This window comes from Drosophila montana, unplaced genomic scaffold (genome assembly GCF_035044405.1).
Source record: "Drosophila montana isolate Dmon_TW-CO22-7 unplaced genomic scaffold, ASM3504440v1 contig_2438_1, whole genome shotgun sequence".
Lineage (NCBI taxonomy): Eukaryota > Metazoa > Arthropoda > Insecta > Diptera > Drosophilidae > Drosophila > Drosophila montana.
Window position 1 is genome coordinate 2,353,227 of NW_026997315.1, and position 13,759 is coordinate 2,366,985.

The window sequence follows — 13,759 nt, forward strand, 5'->3', positions numbered from 1 at the left end:
GCTTTTATTTTGTTGGCAAATTTAATAACAATTTGCAGTCAGACAAAGTTGGGCAACACTCGAAATTGGCTTCTAATTTAATTGTTGTTGTCTGGCGTTGCCACTAAAATTAAAGTAGCCAGAAACAGATGAAATTCGCAGGCCCTGCTGAAAGGGGCTTGAATTAATCAAGCGTCAAGTGTGGCAACAGCTTGATGCAGCCACATTCGGCTGGCTAATTAAATATTTGCATGCCAATTGCACACACACACACAAACACACGCACACTTGCATATCTACCGTTAAGTAGCTGTTCAGCTCAAGATGTGCTAATAATAATAATGAAAAGTCAGCGCCGAACATAAACTGCAGCAGGACTAAGGAAACAAACAAAAAGAAATAAAACAAAAAAAAAGAAGAGCACAAAATTCGGGGCGCAAATAATGATGAGGAAAGAGCCCGCAGCAGCAGCGGTGGCGGCGGCGACGACGGCGGTAGCGACAGCAGCAGTCATAAAATGTGCCCAGTTCCACTTTATGGTCAGCGGCAGCGCAGGCAGTGCGGCCAGCGGGAAGCGCAGGCATCTGCTTAAGCGCTAAAACACGATAAATCTAATAAGGCTAGTAAAACAAAGAGTGCGTGAGCGGGAGCCTAAGAGAGCGGGGAGCTGCTCCTGTCGGCAACTGCTGCTGCTCGTTATGCTGCCTGCCTGTCTGCTGTCTGTCGCACGCTGAGCGCCGCATGGCGAACGCGTCGCAACGTCAGCTCGCGTTACTGACCTGCCCCACGTGCCCAGTGAAGAGCATCGCCTTGACGCGCTCTTAAGTCCTGTGCGCTCTTCGCGCTCTTTGCAGTGACCACCCCCAAAGGAGCTGGGTTGCGTCGCCTCGGTCGCTGCTCAGCCGAACGGATGCACTGCAAAATGCCGGCTAAATTGAAGCTTTCCGTTTACTTCCGCTGATGGCGCCAGCCGACGCCGCTGCCGACGCTGCGCTCACACACAAGTGGCCTCTCTTTCGCGCTCTTCGTCTGGCTTTCTGTATATATACTATATATATTTTTTATATTTTTAAAATATTTTTAATTATTAGCTGTTCATTTAACATATGTATGATTTATGTGCCGCTGGTTGCGCTGGCCGCAGTAATAGTCCCAAAGTTGGAGGCAGCGCTGCCAATTTTGGGGGAATTCCTTTGTTGTAACTAACGTTAACGTCGCAGTCGCCGTCGTCGTCGCCGCCGCAGTCGCTGACTTGTTGATGAGCAACGAGCGTCAAGTGCGGCGCATCTAACGGCATTCGTTTACAACTACAATGCAAATGAGAGTTCGTCTGGCACTCTCTCTCTCTCTCTCTCTCTCTCTTTTTCTCTCCCTCTCTCTATTTCTCTATCTCTCTCTCTCTCTTTCTCCTTGTCTCGCGCGCGCACTGCTTGTAACTTAGTAACTGCAGGCGACGTCGGCGCCTCGTGCAAAGTTTACTATGCCAATGCACTCAACGGTACGTCGACGTCGTCGCCATCGTCGTCATCGTCTGGCGCCCAATGCTCGGCCTCGCCACTTGGCACTGCAGCAGCAGTAGCAGCAGCGCGCCGACGCAGCACTGTGCTCTCTCTCGCTCTCATTGATTGGCGTCACGGTTGTTCGTTTGTCTGCGCTGCGGCCCACCTTCACCTTCACCAGCTGTTGGGCGGACGTCGCTGCTGCGTCGCTGATTTTGCTTGCACACAGCAGTTCTCGTTGGGCAAGTCCCCGACTAGTTGGCATTCAGTCGAAACGCAACATTCGCCAGCTGCGGTTGCCCAGCGGCGACAAGTGCAGTTCAACCAGTTCAACGCAGCAGAGTCAGCAGCAGCCGCAGCAGTAGCAGAGGCAGCCACAGTCGCAGACGCTGTCGCACTTTCCTAGCAGTCGAGTTTGGCCGCTCAGCCGCAACGGTCGACAGCTGGGCAACTCTGCGTTGCGTTTTTATTGCGAAACGTTGCGCATACGCACACTGCACGCCACATCTAACGGTACAAACACGCACACACACAGTTAGACGTTTCTCGAGTGTTGCCAACTCAGCGCAAAAAGTTGACAAAAGTAATTTTCAAATTTTTGGTGATCAGCAAAATTGCGAGGCGAGTGAACAGAAATTAAATCAATATTATTAAATACTATATAAAAATATGTATGCATACATACATACATGTATAGAATCTATGTACTTATGTATGTATATGACTCCTCACAAGCCGTGTAACGCGAGGTCTTGTTATCAATTCGCCGTAAATCCATTTTCCACTTTTACGTCGCGTCGTTTTGCCTTATAAACAAAATATATAACGAAATGATAGACTGGAAAACAACAAAAACATTAAAGTAATGAAACTGCAATCGTTGGAAATGCCTGCATGTAATACACTTCATATGGATGGCCCCCGACAGGTGAGCATTGCGAATACGATATTTGCATTCAACATGATCTGTTTCTGTTTTGTTATGATATGTTACCGCTATGCGACCGTGAATGGGCGCCGCGAATCGAATGATTGAAACTTGAAGTTTTGGGCAATAGGAAACGGGAATAATGTTATATGCATGTGTTTTATAGGGATTTCATATGACATGTATCGGACAAACGGTCCCGTGACATAGGATTAAGACATTTATGGTTATTTTCATGGTATAAGTTAAATATTTGTTAAAAAAAAAGCAGACGAAACTATGTTTAGTGTTAGTAAAGCTTCGATCTAAAGTTGCCAGAATTCCACTTCACTTAAGAACTAAGTGAGACTTACTTCTATAAATATATATATCACATTGCTTGAAAATGAGGTTCCTTTCTCCCGGCTAGTGGTGCGCTTCTAGATGTTGTTCATGATAAAATAAATTTAACTCGGTTCAAGTCCGGTATGTTATATATATATATATATATATATATATATATTCATATAGTTATCCACAAATTGTCATTGATAAAGCTTCAAAATTGTGTCCATCTCTTCAAGTAAATGGTTCGCTTCTAGAATTGGTTCGCACAGGCATAAGAAATTTAAAGTTCCGGGATCGAACTTACTCAAGTCCGGCTTGCTGTCCTGCTTCTTCTAATATGTAAAAAAAATCCTCTTTTTCCAGACTCTCCAAAATCAAGATAAAATGAGGATTTTAGAAACAGTTTTCTGTCTCACAGAAATGTTTTTTGGACTTTAAGCCTCGGTCAAAAACCTAAGTTTATGGTTTCTATTACAGAGTTGTCTTTATCAATATTCCATTATTTAAAAATTTGAAGAACCAAACATTTTCTATTTAATGTTTTTGACTAAAATAACACTTTTATGAATTAGTTTGCATAATATTTACGATTAAGAGCAATACTCGATCGCAAATTTCTCGAGGCAGGCAACACTCTTTTCGTAATATCCGCTAAAAGGTCAAAGACCACAAGCAACTATTATTTATTTTATTATTATTCCATTTTTTGTGCCTAATCATGCTGTACCCCCTTTATTTTCTGCCTATTGTTTGCATCGAACGATAAATGGTGTTAAATAGTTCGACTGGAACTGGGAGCTACGATTTGGATGAATATTTCGCATCCAGTTTTGAACCCTTTTCCCCCATTCTACACGAGAATGATTTGCACTTATTTTTTTTTGGCAAGTCGAAACTAATTTAAAGTTTTTTTTTGCAAAATGTAAAAGATAGAGAAATAGCCTGTGTGTGTGTGTGTGTGTGTGTGGAGAGGAAGAGAGAGTGTGTGTGTGTGTGTGAAATGGTGTTAGAGGAGAGTATGGTTAGAGGGGAGACGCTCTTATCAGCGGCTGTTGCAAAATGACAATTTTATTTGGCGCGCATTTTACGTGCCCCTCTCCCCTTTGACCCCCATGGGGGGCGCTTTTCGCGCAATTGCATTTGCTGATAAGCAAATTAGCTTGCCAACTGGCCTAATAATTGACTTGCTGGTGGGCTCTTGCGGGCTGGTGTGCGGGAGGAATGGAGGGGAGCGGTGGTTGCTTACCTCTAAGGTGAGTGTGTGTGTGTTGGTGTGTTGGTGTGTTGGTGTGTGGGGGGCGTTAACCAGTCGAGCAAACTTCTAAGCCACCGCCTCAGCGAAGCTTTTTAGCCAAAAGCGGTTCTCACATTTGTCATGGAACAGCAGCACGCAAGGGGGGGGGGGGGTATCATAATAAAGAAAAGTGGCCGCAAAGAGTGCTTAAAAAATGGAAATAGATGAGTGTGCCAAGACCAAGAGAGGGGAAGGGTCGCAGGTGAGTCCGAGAAAAAAAATAGAAATAAAAACATGAGAGCTAAAAAGAGCGCAAAAAAATGAGCTAAAGAATTTCTACTTATAACGAGTTTTTATTACAAACGCGCGAAAGCGGCGCACAAACAAACCAAAAAAAAAAACAAGACAGCCCGCAAACCGTTAGCCGAAAATGTATTAAAAAAGAAGTAAAAAAAAATAAGTTAGCAAAAAAAAAACGTCTAGCAAAATTCCAAAAGGAGTGCCTGGCTGGTTGGGAACATCGGAATGGGGTGGGGAAGGTTGTGAGGCAGAGTGAGAGAGTGCACATAAAAAGTAACAGCATTTTTGCCTAGCAGACAAATGCACAGACAGACGACGAACAGAGAGACAGAGAGGCGTACGAACGAACGAACGGACGGACGGACGGGCGGGCGGACGGACGGAGGCAGATGAAGAACAAGACTGCGAAAGCATGAAGCAACATTATTCAAAAGAAAGTCAAGTTAAGGCATGCCGAGCATACAATCACACATATATAGAGAAAGAGAGAGAGAGAGAGAGAGAAAGCACACACACCCACAGACAAAAGCAGCATAATGCAGCAGAACTGCATGAGGCAGGCACAGTTACAACAACAATGGCGGATCGCAGCAAGCATTAAACATCAAAGCAGCAGCAGAGGTATCGGCAGCGGCATCGGCATCGGCAGCGACGCCGGCAGCAACAGCAGCAGCGACGCGAGCAGCGCGCCTGTAACCGCTACAACAACAAGCACATGCCGACATTCTTTCATTCGTACAACGACCTCGACTTTGATTTGCAGTTAAACGGCAAGAGTAAAGTAATTTTTGCTAGCGTGAGAGCGCAATGTTGCCTACAGAGAAACAAGGCAAACAGATGGCAGCCCCAACGGCCTCTAGACGACCTACACGCGTGAGCGAGAGCGCGTGAGAGAGCGCCAAACGTGCTCGTTTGCTCGTGCCGCGTCGTGTCTTGTCATTCGTACGCCGCCGTCGCCGACGCCGCTGCCGCTGCTGCTGCTGCTGCTGCTGTTACTGCTACTGCTCGCAGCGACAGCGACAGCGACAGAGGCTGCTGTATGCTATGCCATGTCGTTGGTTCGCCAACTTCATTCATTCGTGCTGCGCGTCTCGTCTGTGCCGGTCGTCTAAAGCTGCCAGCTCATACTTAACTGCGTTTCAAATGTCATAGAATGCCATAGACATACACACACACACACATATACAGTTAGTTAGACAGTGTTAAGCAACAAAGACAAAGCAGTGCTCCAAAGTGCCTAAGTGAACATTTGTAGCAATAAAGTAAAAAAAAAACACAAAGATGCCAAAATAAAGCTAACGCGTTGCTTGTGCAAAAAAAATAAAAATAAAATAAACTTGACTATCGCCAGACGCACACACACACACACACGCACACTCAAATATGAAGAGAGACAACAAACAGCAGCAGGCCGGCCAGACAACTCACACACACAACAACACACACACAGACACGCGGCTTCAGCTAGCAGTTAGCAGCTACAGTTATCAAATGCGGCCGCCGCCGGCCTGTTAACTTGCCCAGACAACGAGAGGGAGAGGGAGAAAGACAGAGAGGGCGAGAGTGAGAGCGACGAAGAGAAAGAGTGGGCAAGAGCCAGCGAGCGAGCGAGAGCGGGCACAGTATAAATTTCATATGTGCAATGTTTGTGCCTGGCTGCTGTGCGTCGTATCAGCTAACCGGATGTTGATTTGTTGGCCGCAGCAAACACACAACATGGCCCAAGCCAGCAGCAGCCATCTTAACACACGTACACACACCCTCTTGCAACACTGGCTCATCCTTTAAACCCGATGAAAAAGAATGCAAAATGATGCCAGATAAAAGACTTGCAACACGCATGAATGGGGCCAGAAAACAAAGCCCGCAAACTTCCGATGTACCCTCTCTATACTCCATTTATAAACAGTTAAAAGCAATAAGAAAAGCCCATAACAAAACGTACAAACGGAGCTGACAACACACGCTTCAAATAGGTAAGCCAGAAGCTAAGCTAAGATTCAGAAAAAATATGTATAATATAATTGGGACAAAAACTGAAAATCCCCTAGAATCATTCATTAAATTATGCTAAATATTATTATTAACCAGTACACTATAAGAGCTTAGTCTTTTGCATGCCATGCACTCTTTGATTCCAGATTAGTTCGAAAATCACATAAAAAATAGACAAATATAACAGTGATATGAGCCTATTTTTCTTAAACCCAAATCTTACAAATTTCATTCATAATCTTCAAATTGACTGAAATATACAAACGTAATTTTCATGTGCTTAAGACGTCTAGAATGTAATTCTATATTTAAACAGCTCTGAAAAAGAACAATTAAAATACTCATGTATATTTTACAAAAAAAACCATGTAATTATTTAAAAATTCCACAAAATATTACATTAAAATTTAGTTATTGAATATAAATTTGATTAAATTAATTTCTGGAAAAAAGAGGTTTACAGAAATCTTCATTATTTGCAAGTTGAGAACTAAAACCCATTAAAATCGTTTGAATTTGGAAGCTGAGTACAAAATCTGAGAACTAATATGGGAATAGACAATTTCTGTTCATTATCCCATTTTGCGGAAGTTCAAACTAAAAATATAATGCAAAAACTTTTTAATTGCTTTTAACTCAAATTATAAGAAATTCCATATATTTTAATTATTTTTTTTTTAAAAGAGATTACGACGATTCTTGAGAATTATAACGAGTATATTCAGTAGAAACTCAGATTATTCTCGGCTGAAGGCAAAGAAAAATACGATAGTAGCTAACATTAAATACGCACTTGAGTATGAACTAAATGAAGTTCAGTAGAATATCAGTTCTTGGTAGATGCGGTTGACCAAGTGACCCAGTATTTCAGGTAATTGAAGAATCACAATCCTGATTCCAATCCCATTCGATTGTTAGGATTTTTAAAGTAAGATTCTCTATACTTTACTCTCTTCAAAAATAATAATATAAGAAATAATGAGAGCTAGTTGCTCAGCTTTTTAGATGTTTTTCTTCAAATGCCCATAAAAACACACATATTATAGCTCTATATAGCATATTTTTTCCATTAGTCATGATTGATTAAGATGCTCAACTAATTTGCTATGCAAAATAAATCCATTTTTACTCAAGCAGAGTTTTTATGATCTGGTACCTTTTTTTCGGCATTTTGGAATCTCTGACAATGTTCTACACACACTTAAGCTTCTAAATATAACTAGTTAGTGTATATATAAATCCTAATTCCCAAAACCAATTAAACTATCAAATGCGCTTTCAAATCAACATAGAAGTCGCTGCTTGTTTGCAGTTTAACAGGCAGCTACCCATAGAGGCAACACAAAAAGGGGGCACGATAACACAAACACACACACTCACAGACACACACATGCACACACATACGGGGCGTGCCCCAGAAGCGTGCTAATAAAACATTTAATTAAAACATTAAGCGAAAACGTCGACGACGACGACGTCACATAATTAAACTGTAGCACCTGAACGAGCCAGTCGAGCGAGCTAACCAGAGTTGTCTGCCAACTCGCACACACACTCACACACACACACACACTAACACCCAAGTACAGTTAGGTTGTCGACAATTGTAGTAAAAGTTTATCGCCCGCATTAAAAAACCATGGATTAAAATTCTACTTCAAATGGTTGAAAGAAAAAAAAAGAGCATAAAAAACGAACAAAAAAAAAATAAAAAAGACGAACCTTTTGCTACAATTTTATGCAACATGTTCTCTAACGTTACTTTTTGTGGCACCCACATTTTGTGAGCGACCCCCAACGCAAACCCCAACCCCTCAACCCAGAGTCCTGTTGCAATAAAGATAAGCGGCGCAGTTAGCTCTAGATACCTGCATTGCCTTTGCTAGTGTTGGTTAACGAATGTTGTCCACTAATTGCAGCGCCAAACATTTTGTAAGGCAGTTGCTCGACTATTTTCGGTGCCATTAAGTGGGGGCGGTTTGCCATGGCTGGGGGCGTGGCAGTGCACCCAAAAAACAAATAAAAAAAAAACAAGTCAGTGCCAGACATGCAGACAATTTCATATAAAATGCATGAGCACGAAAACCAATTCAATAGCCAAAAATGGCGAGAGACGCGACAGAGGGACAGAGAGTCAGAGGCGTGGCTAAATAGTGGGCTTCGAGGGGGGGCGCACAACTGCCGCACTCTGCTTGTCGTTGTCGATTGATAAACCCCCCCACCTCCCTCCAAAAAAAGAGAGAAGAAGAGGCACAAATTACTCGGCAAACTTACAGATACAAGATACGAGTCGAATGAGGAGCGCAAAAAGTATAAAAAAGCGAGTGAAGAAAAATGAAAGAAATTTGCACGAAAAATTAAAAAAAAAAAGTACGAGAAGAAGTAGAACAAACGGGGCTGTGGTATGCGAGGGGTGCGTAGGGCTGTTGTAGAAGGAATGAAGGGGGGGGGGGGGCAGGGTAACTCAATCGGCATGGAAGCGGCAAAGTTTTCGAATTAATTTATTGATACGACGATAAGGAAATGGAAATGCGAAGCGAAGACAGGGCAAGAGATATAAAAGAAAAGAGATAAACGATGGATAAAGGGAGTTGGTGGGCGTGGAGTGGTGGAATGTGCGAAGAGAGAAGGGGGGAGGGGTGTTTTAATCAAATGGGCACGAAAATTTAAAAGCCAAATGAAAGAGCAGCGCCATAAAAATGATTTGTGATGTGTACAGCAGCAAGTGAAGAGAGAGCGAGAGAGAGAGAGAGAGAGCGAGAGAGAGAGAGAGCGAGAGAGAGGGATAGAGAGAGTTGGCTGGCAGATAAAAAAGAGATCGCATGAGTCAGACTACGTTGCTCATACGCAACGTTGTCAAAGGCAGCTGGCATTGAAAATATATACATTTTGTAGTATTTGTATTTGTATTTCTCTCTGTGTATTTACTTATGCAGAAGAAGAAAATAATAAAAAAAAAAAGTAGAAAAAGTTCACTTTGTATCTGATTAAAAGCGTATAAAAAGCCAGGCAAACAGTAAAAATAAATGTTAACGCGCCTCAGCCAAGTGGCAAATCGCAAACGAAGTTTGTAGACAAAGACAAATAAAAAAGAAGAACAGAAAAAAAGCTAAGGAAAAAATGCTCTCAAGTGTGAACAATTAAATACTCTTGCGTTTATAGCAAGTAGGTTAATTATATGATAAATATATATATATTTGTACATAGGAAGAAAAAAGATCTTTATATGGGTAAGCTTCTTTCGCATTCAAATGATAAATTGATTCGACATGCCCGGCTTTGACTTGAATACGCCAATTTAATGATAAGATAACTGCACTATCCAAATTGCGAGCAGCATTGAATAAAAATATTAGAGTTTGCTTGTAAGCGGAAAAGTTTCTCACAAAAAAACAAAAACGTGTGCAACAATTTTTATGATTTGTACATTAAAAGAATGAACCGACTTGTAATTATTTTATTATATTTATTACAATTTTATTCCTATTTTAATTTAACTCTGTCAATTTTCATCAGAACAATAGCTCAAATATCATGAGACACAAACAAAAAGAATATATCTAATAACTTATTACAAGATTTATATATTAATAGCAGATATTACCTGGCTTTGTACGTGCCATGTGTTTTTATTTCCTAATTAATATCTGTTTGACATAAATTTGTATCACCAAGTAAGCATATTTTCAGCACGACGAAGATTTAATACCCTTGTAGACATTTCCTTTTGCAGATGTGTGAGAATAGTGAAGCTCTGAGTTTGATCAAAATATCTTTGAAAACAGAATATTTTGCCATATAAGAACCTATTATTCCACCAATCTTTCCTATAGCAGCCATATAAGTGGTCCGTTTAGATTTTGTATATATGTGAGGATCAAAGTGGAACTAATAAACCCCGAGTTTGCTTTGTATATCAGAACCTACCTTTCTACTGATAGTTCCTATGACAGCTATAAGATATAGTGGTCCGATTCGGCCGGTGTCGACATATGTACTGCCTGCATCAGAAAGACGATCCTATGCAAAGTTTCAAGACGAAAGCCCTAAAACTGAGAGACTAGTTCGCATAGAAACTGACAGACAGATAGACGGATAGATGGATGGACGGACAGATGGACGGGCATGGCTATATCAACTCGACTGTTAATGCTGATCTAGAATGTATATACTTTATGGGGTCGGAGATGTCTTTTTCTATGCGTTACATATTACATACAAAAATGTTAATAACTTAGACAAGGGTACAAATATCGCAATCACCCTTCACTCGATCTGAACGTAAAGTAATTTCTCTCCAAAAGCTTGGAACATTTTAGAAGTTTCACAGAATCTCTGGCATTAATATTATAATAAAAGTGAGTTTTTGATTATTATGTCTGAGTCAAGAGGCTGAGAAAAATGCAGCACAGTAGCTCTTACCTTTTGACCTAGGAATTGATCTTGGGTCCATTAATCAATCAATCAGTCTTATATTACATACATGCATATCTATACATATATATCCAACAGTTATGTACTGTTCTGATTAAAATAGATTGAGTTTTAAACAAAGTAAACTTTACTAAAATAAAAAAGTTTAACTTATTCCCAAGGCGTTACACTTGCTCTCACATAACTGGAATACCCCTACTTAAAGTGCATCATTCAGAATCTATACACAATTCAATTGTTGATAAATACATATATGTATATGGCTTGCACTTGGGTATATTGTATATTCCAGTAAATATATGCGCATAAGTAAGAAAACAAGACGCATCTTCGCAACAGGAGGCGGGGTCAGCGCCCCCGCAACCCGCCCCCGCAGCTGTGTCGCTCACGTCTTTATCGCCGATGATGTTTCGTGTTCAATAACATTTCGATAACATTTCGCAGCGACTTTGACTTTGCGCTCTACTCTCTATATATACATACTTATATATATATACATATATATTCTATATAAATATACAATAGTTTGTTGTTGTTGTTGGTGTAGCTGCTGATATGACGCTTGAAAAAAAAAGAAACAACAAAAAATGCAAATTTTATTTCGCTTTTTATGCGCGTGCTTTTTTTCTCTGACTTTTATTTTTTGTGTGTTTTTTTGCGATTGGAATAGTCGTTGGATTTGTTCTCGTTGTTGTTGTTGTTGTCTTTCGTGTGGCTTTGTTTTTAAACGCTGTTCCGATTTATTTATTGTGCCATTCATGCTGCTTGTTCTGCGACTGAAACTGTATTCTTATTTGTATCTGTTACTGTTGCGATTGTAACTGTAACTGTATCTGCATCTGTATATATGTGCATAGATATATTTTTATGTATTTATACAAAGTATTTATTTATTGTTCTTGTTTTCTTTTGGCCGCATCGCAACTGCTGCAATTTATTGTTGCTCAATGCTAGGGCTAATAAAATATTGAAATATCAACAATTTTTCCATGATTTTTGGTAAAAGTTTCTCTCTCTCTATTTCTCTGTCTCCCTTTCAATCGTCCGCCTCGGCACATAAATAACATGCGTTGCCATAGTTTTCTCCACTTTAGTTTAGATAAATGCAATTTGTGCGCTTCACTGTGTGCAATTTAATTGACAACCGAAACTGGGGAATTGATAGAAGTTCAATTGTTTGAATTGTTTCGATATGTTTCGGGGATTAGCTTTGATATATTGTGCATGTATATTCTGTGCCTCTGTGCTCTGACCGTAGCTTACAATTGATTTATAATGCTGTCAGTGTGTCTTTATATTGAGAATTGGCTCAATGTTCGGGTGGATCTCAAATAAACCTAACGACAAATCAAGAAAAATAAAGAGCGAAAGTTAATAAATATTTACTGGCTTAAGGTTAATTTTCTTTAATTATATTTGTACTACTTCAGTCCCATAAACTCATTAAGCTCCTCTTTGTTTCTCTTTCCCTTTCCGTATCTCTTTTTTCGTGCTCTTAGTTATTGCATTCCTCCTTGTGTCACATTCTTAAACGTTTTATGGAGCTCGAGTTATCGTGCCTAGGCTTATGCTTAGCTTTTCGCTTATGCCTTTTTAGCATACTTTTTTATCTGTTTATCCTTTTTGTGTTGCATCCTTTAACGATTTACCCAGCTGAATAAATTTAATTTTAATTAAACTTTGCCGATGTGATCTTTATAAAGTCTATTGCTTAAAACGGAAACTTACCATATTGCATTATCTATTTGGTTTATCTATTCCTTCTTGTTTTGCATTCTTAAATGTTTTATTTACCTATTTATATATTTAGGTTCAATTATCCTTTAGCTATGTACTCTTTGTAAATTCTGTTGCCCACAACTGAATGTTAAATCAAAGTGATTATTAGTAGCCCACTTATCACTACCTCTTTGTCTTGCATTCGTAAACGTTTTAATATATGATTATAGCGTGGAATGCTTTGTATTTATAAATTCCGTTGATCAAAACTGAATGCTAGAATAAATTGATGATGCTTTATTTTCATTACCTAAACAAATCCTTTCTCTGAATTCTTGTCAAACCCAACTTGTTTGGAGGCTAAAATACACAGTTGTATTTACATTTCTGGTACGCTCTTCTGCACAGATAAATATTAATGTGCGCCATTCTGTGCTATTTGTAGCATAGTTTAGGGCTTTAAAGAAGCCCACTTAAAATTCAGCACTCCATTGACTGCTTGAAAATGCGGCAAATACAATTTCTAAAATGCTTTTTGCCAGCGAATTGCGGTGCGCGTCTATTTTCATAGGCATTACGTCAGTGTACTCTAACCGAAAGATACACGTTGCCGTAGATACATAGATACAAATTGTATCTCATACTCATACTATGCAGGCGGTGCCCACATGTTTGGCGTACGCTTTCGCATATGCGAATACGCAATTCGCGATACATAAAAACTGGCTGTAAACAAATAAAGACAAAAACAATACAACCGAACAGAGCGCCGCGAGAGCAAACAAAACATAAACAGACAACAGAGAATGAGACTATGAGACTATTAGACTATGAGGCATGAGCTATGATGACGATAAGCCCATAGTTTACACCTACCCAATACCGCGCTCCTTGCCCCTCATTGCAAATTGGCTCACAGTTGAAATGCCACACGCGAATGTGGCAACAAGCGGCGACAAGCAGCAACAGCTTGTCAGAGTTGTCAGCGTGGGCGACGCTTTAATATGCCGCGCACTTCTGCTTCCATTAACTTTTTTAACTCAGTGTAAGCACGCCCTGCTTTTATTTAAATCTATTGAATTTATATTGTTCTGATAAGTCTTTACGAATTAAACATATATTTTGTGGATTTTGGATAGCACTTTTTGCTATTTCTTTAAATGATCGTGCAACATTATATTTTAGGTGAGTTAAAAATATATATATACCAAGAAATTGGCAATGGGTTTGGGCTTAGGAATGGTTTAAAATGGGTTTCATAAATTATTTAATCAGAGTTTACGGATAAATTGGGGGTTATTTAATTCAAGTTTTTGTTGAAATGTTAAAATGTTTTTGTTGTTT

General features: G+C 40.0%; 1 long non-coding RNA gene across 2 annotated transcripts in view; it reads left to right on the forward strand.

Moving 5' to 3' along the window:
* The first annotated feature begins 1,732 nt into the window (after positions 1-1,732).
* The window catches only part of LOC135428109 (uncharacterized), a 42,968-nt gene continuing 30,941 nt past the window's right edge, over positions 1,733-13,759 (forward strand). The window contains exon 1 of one of the 2 annotated variants that reach the window (XR_010436196.1): positions 1,733-2,406. This is a non-coding gene — a long non-coding RNA (uncharacterized LOC135428109). Of the gene's footprint in view, positions 2,407-5,309; positions 6,244-13,759 lie in introns of those variants that run through there. The other variant, XR_010436195.1, reaches the window with a different exon arrangement.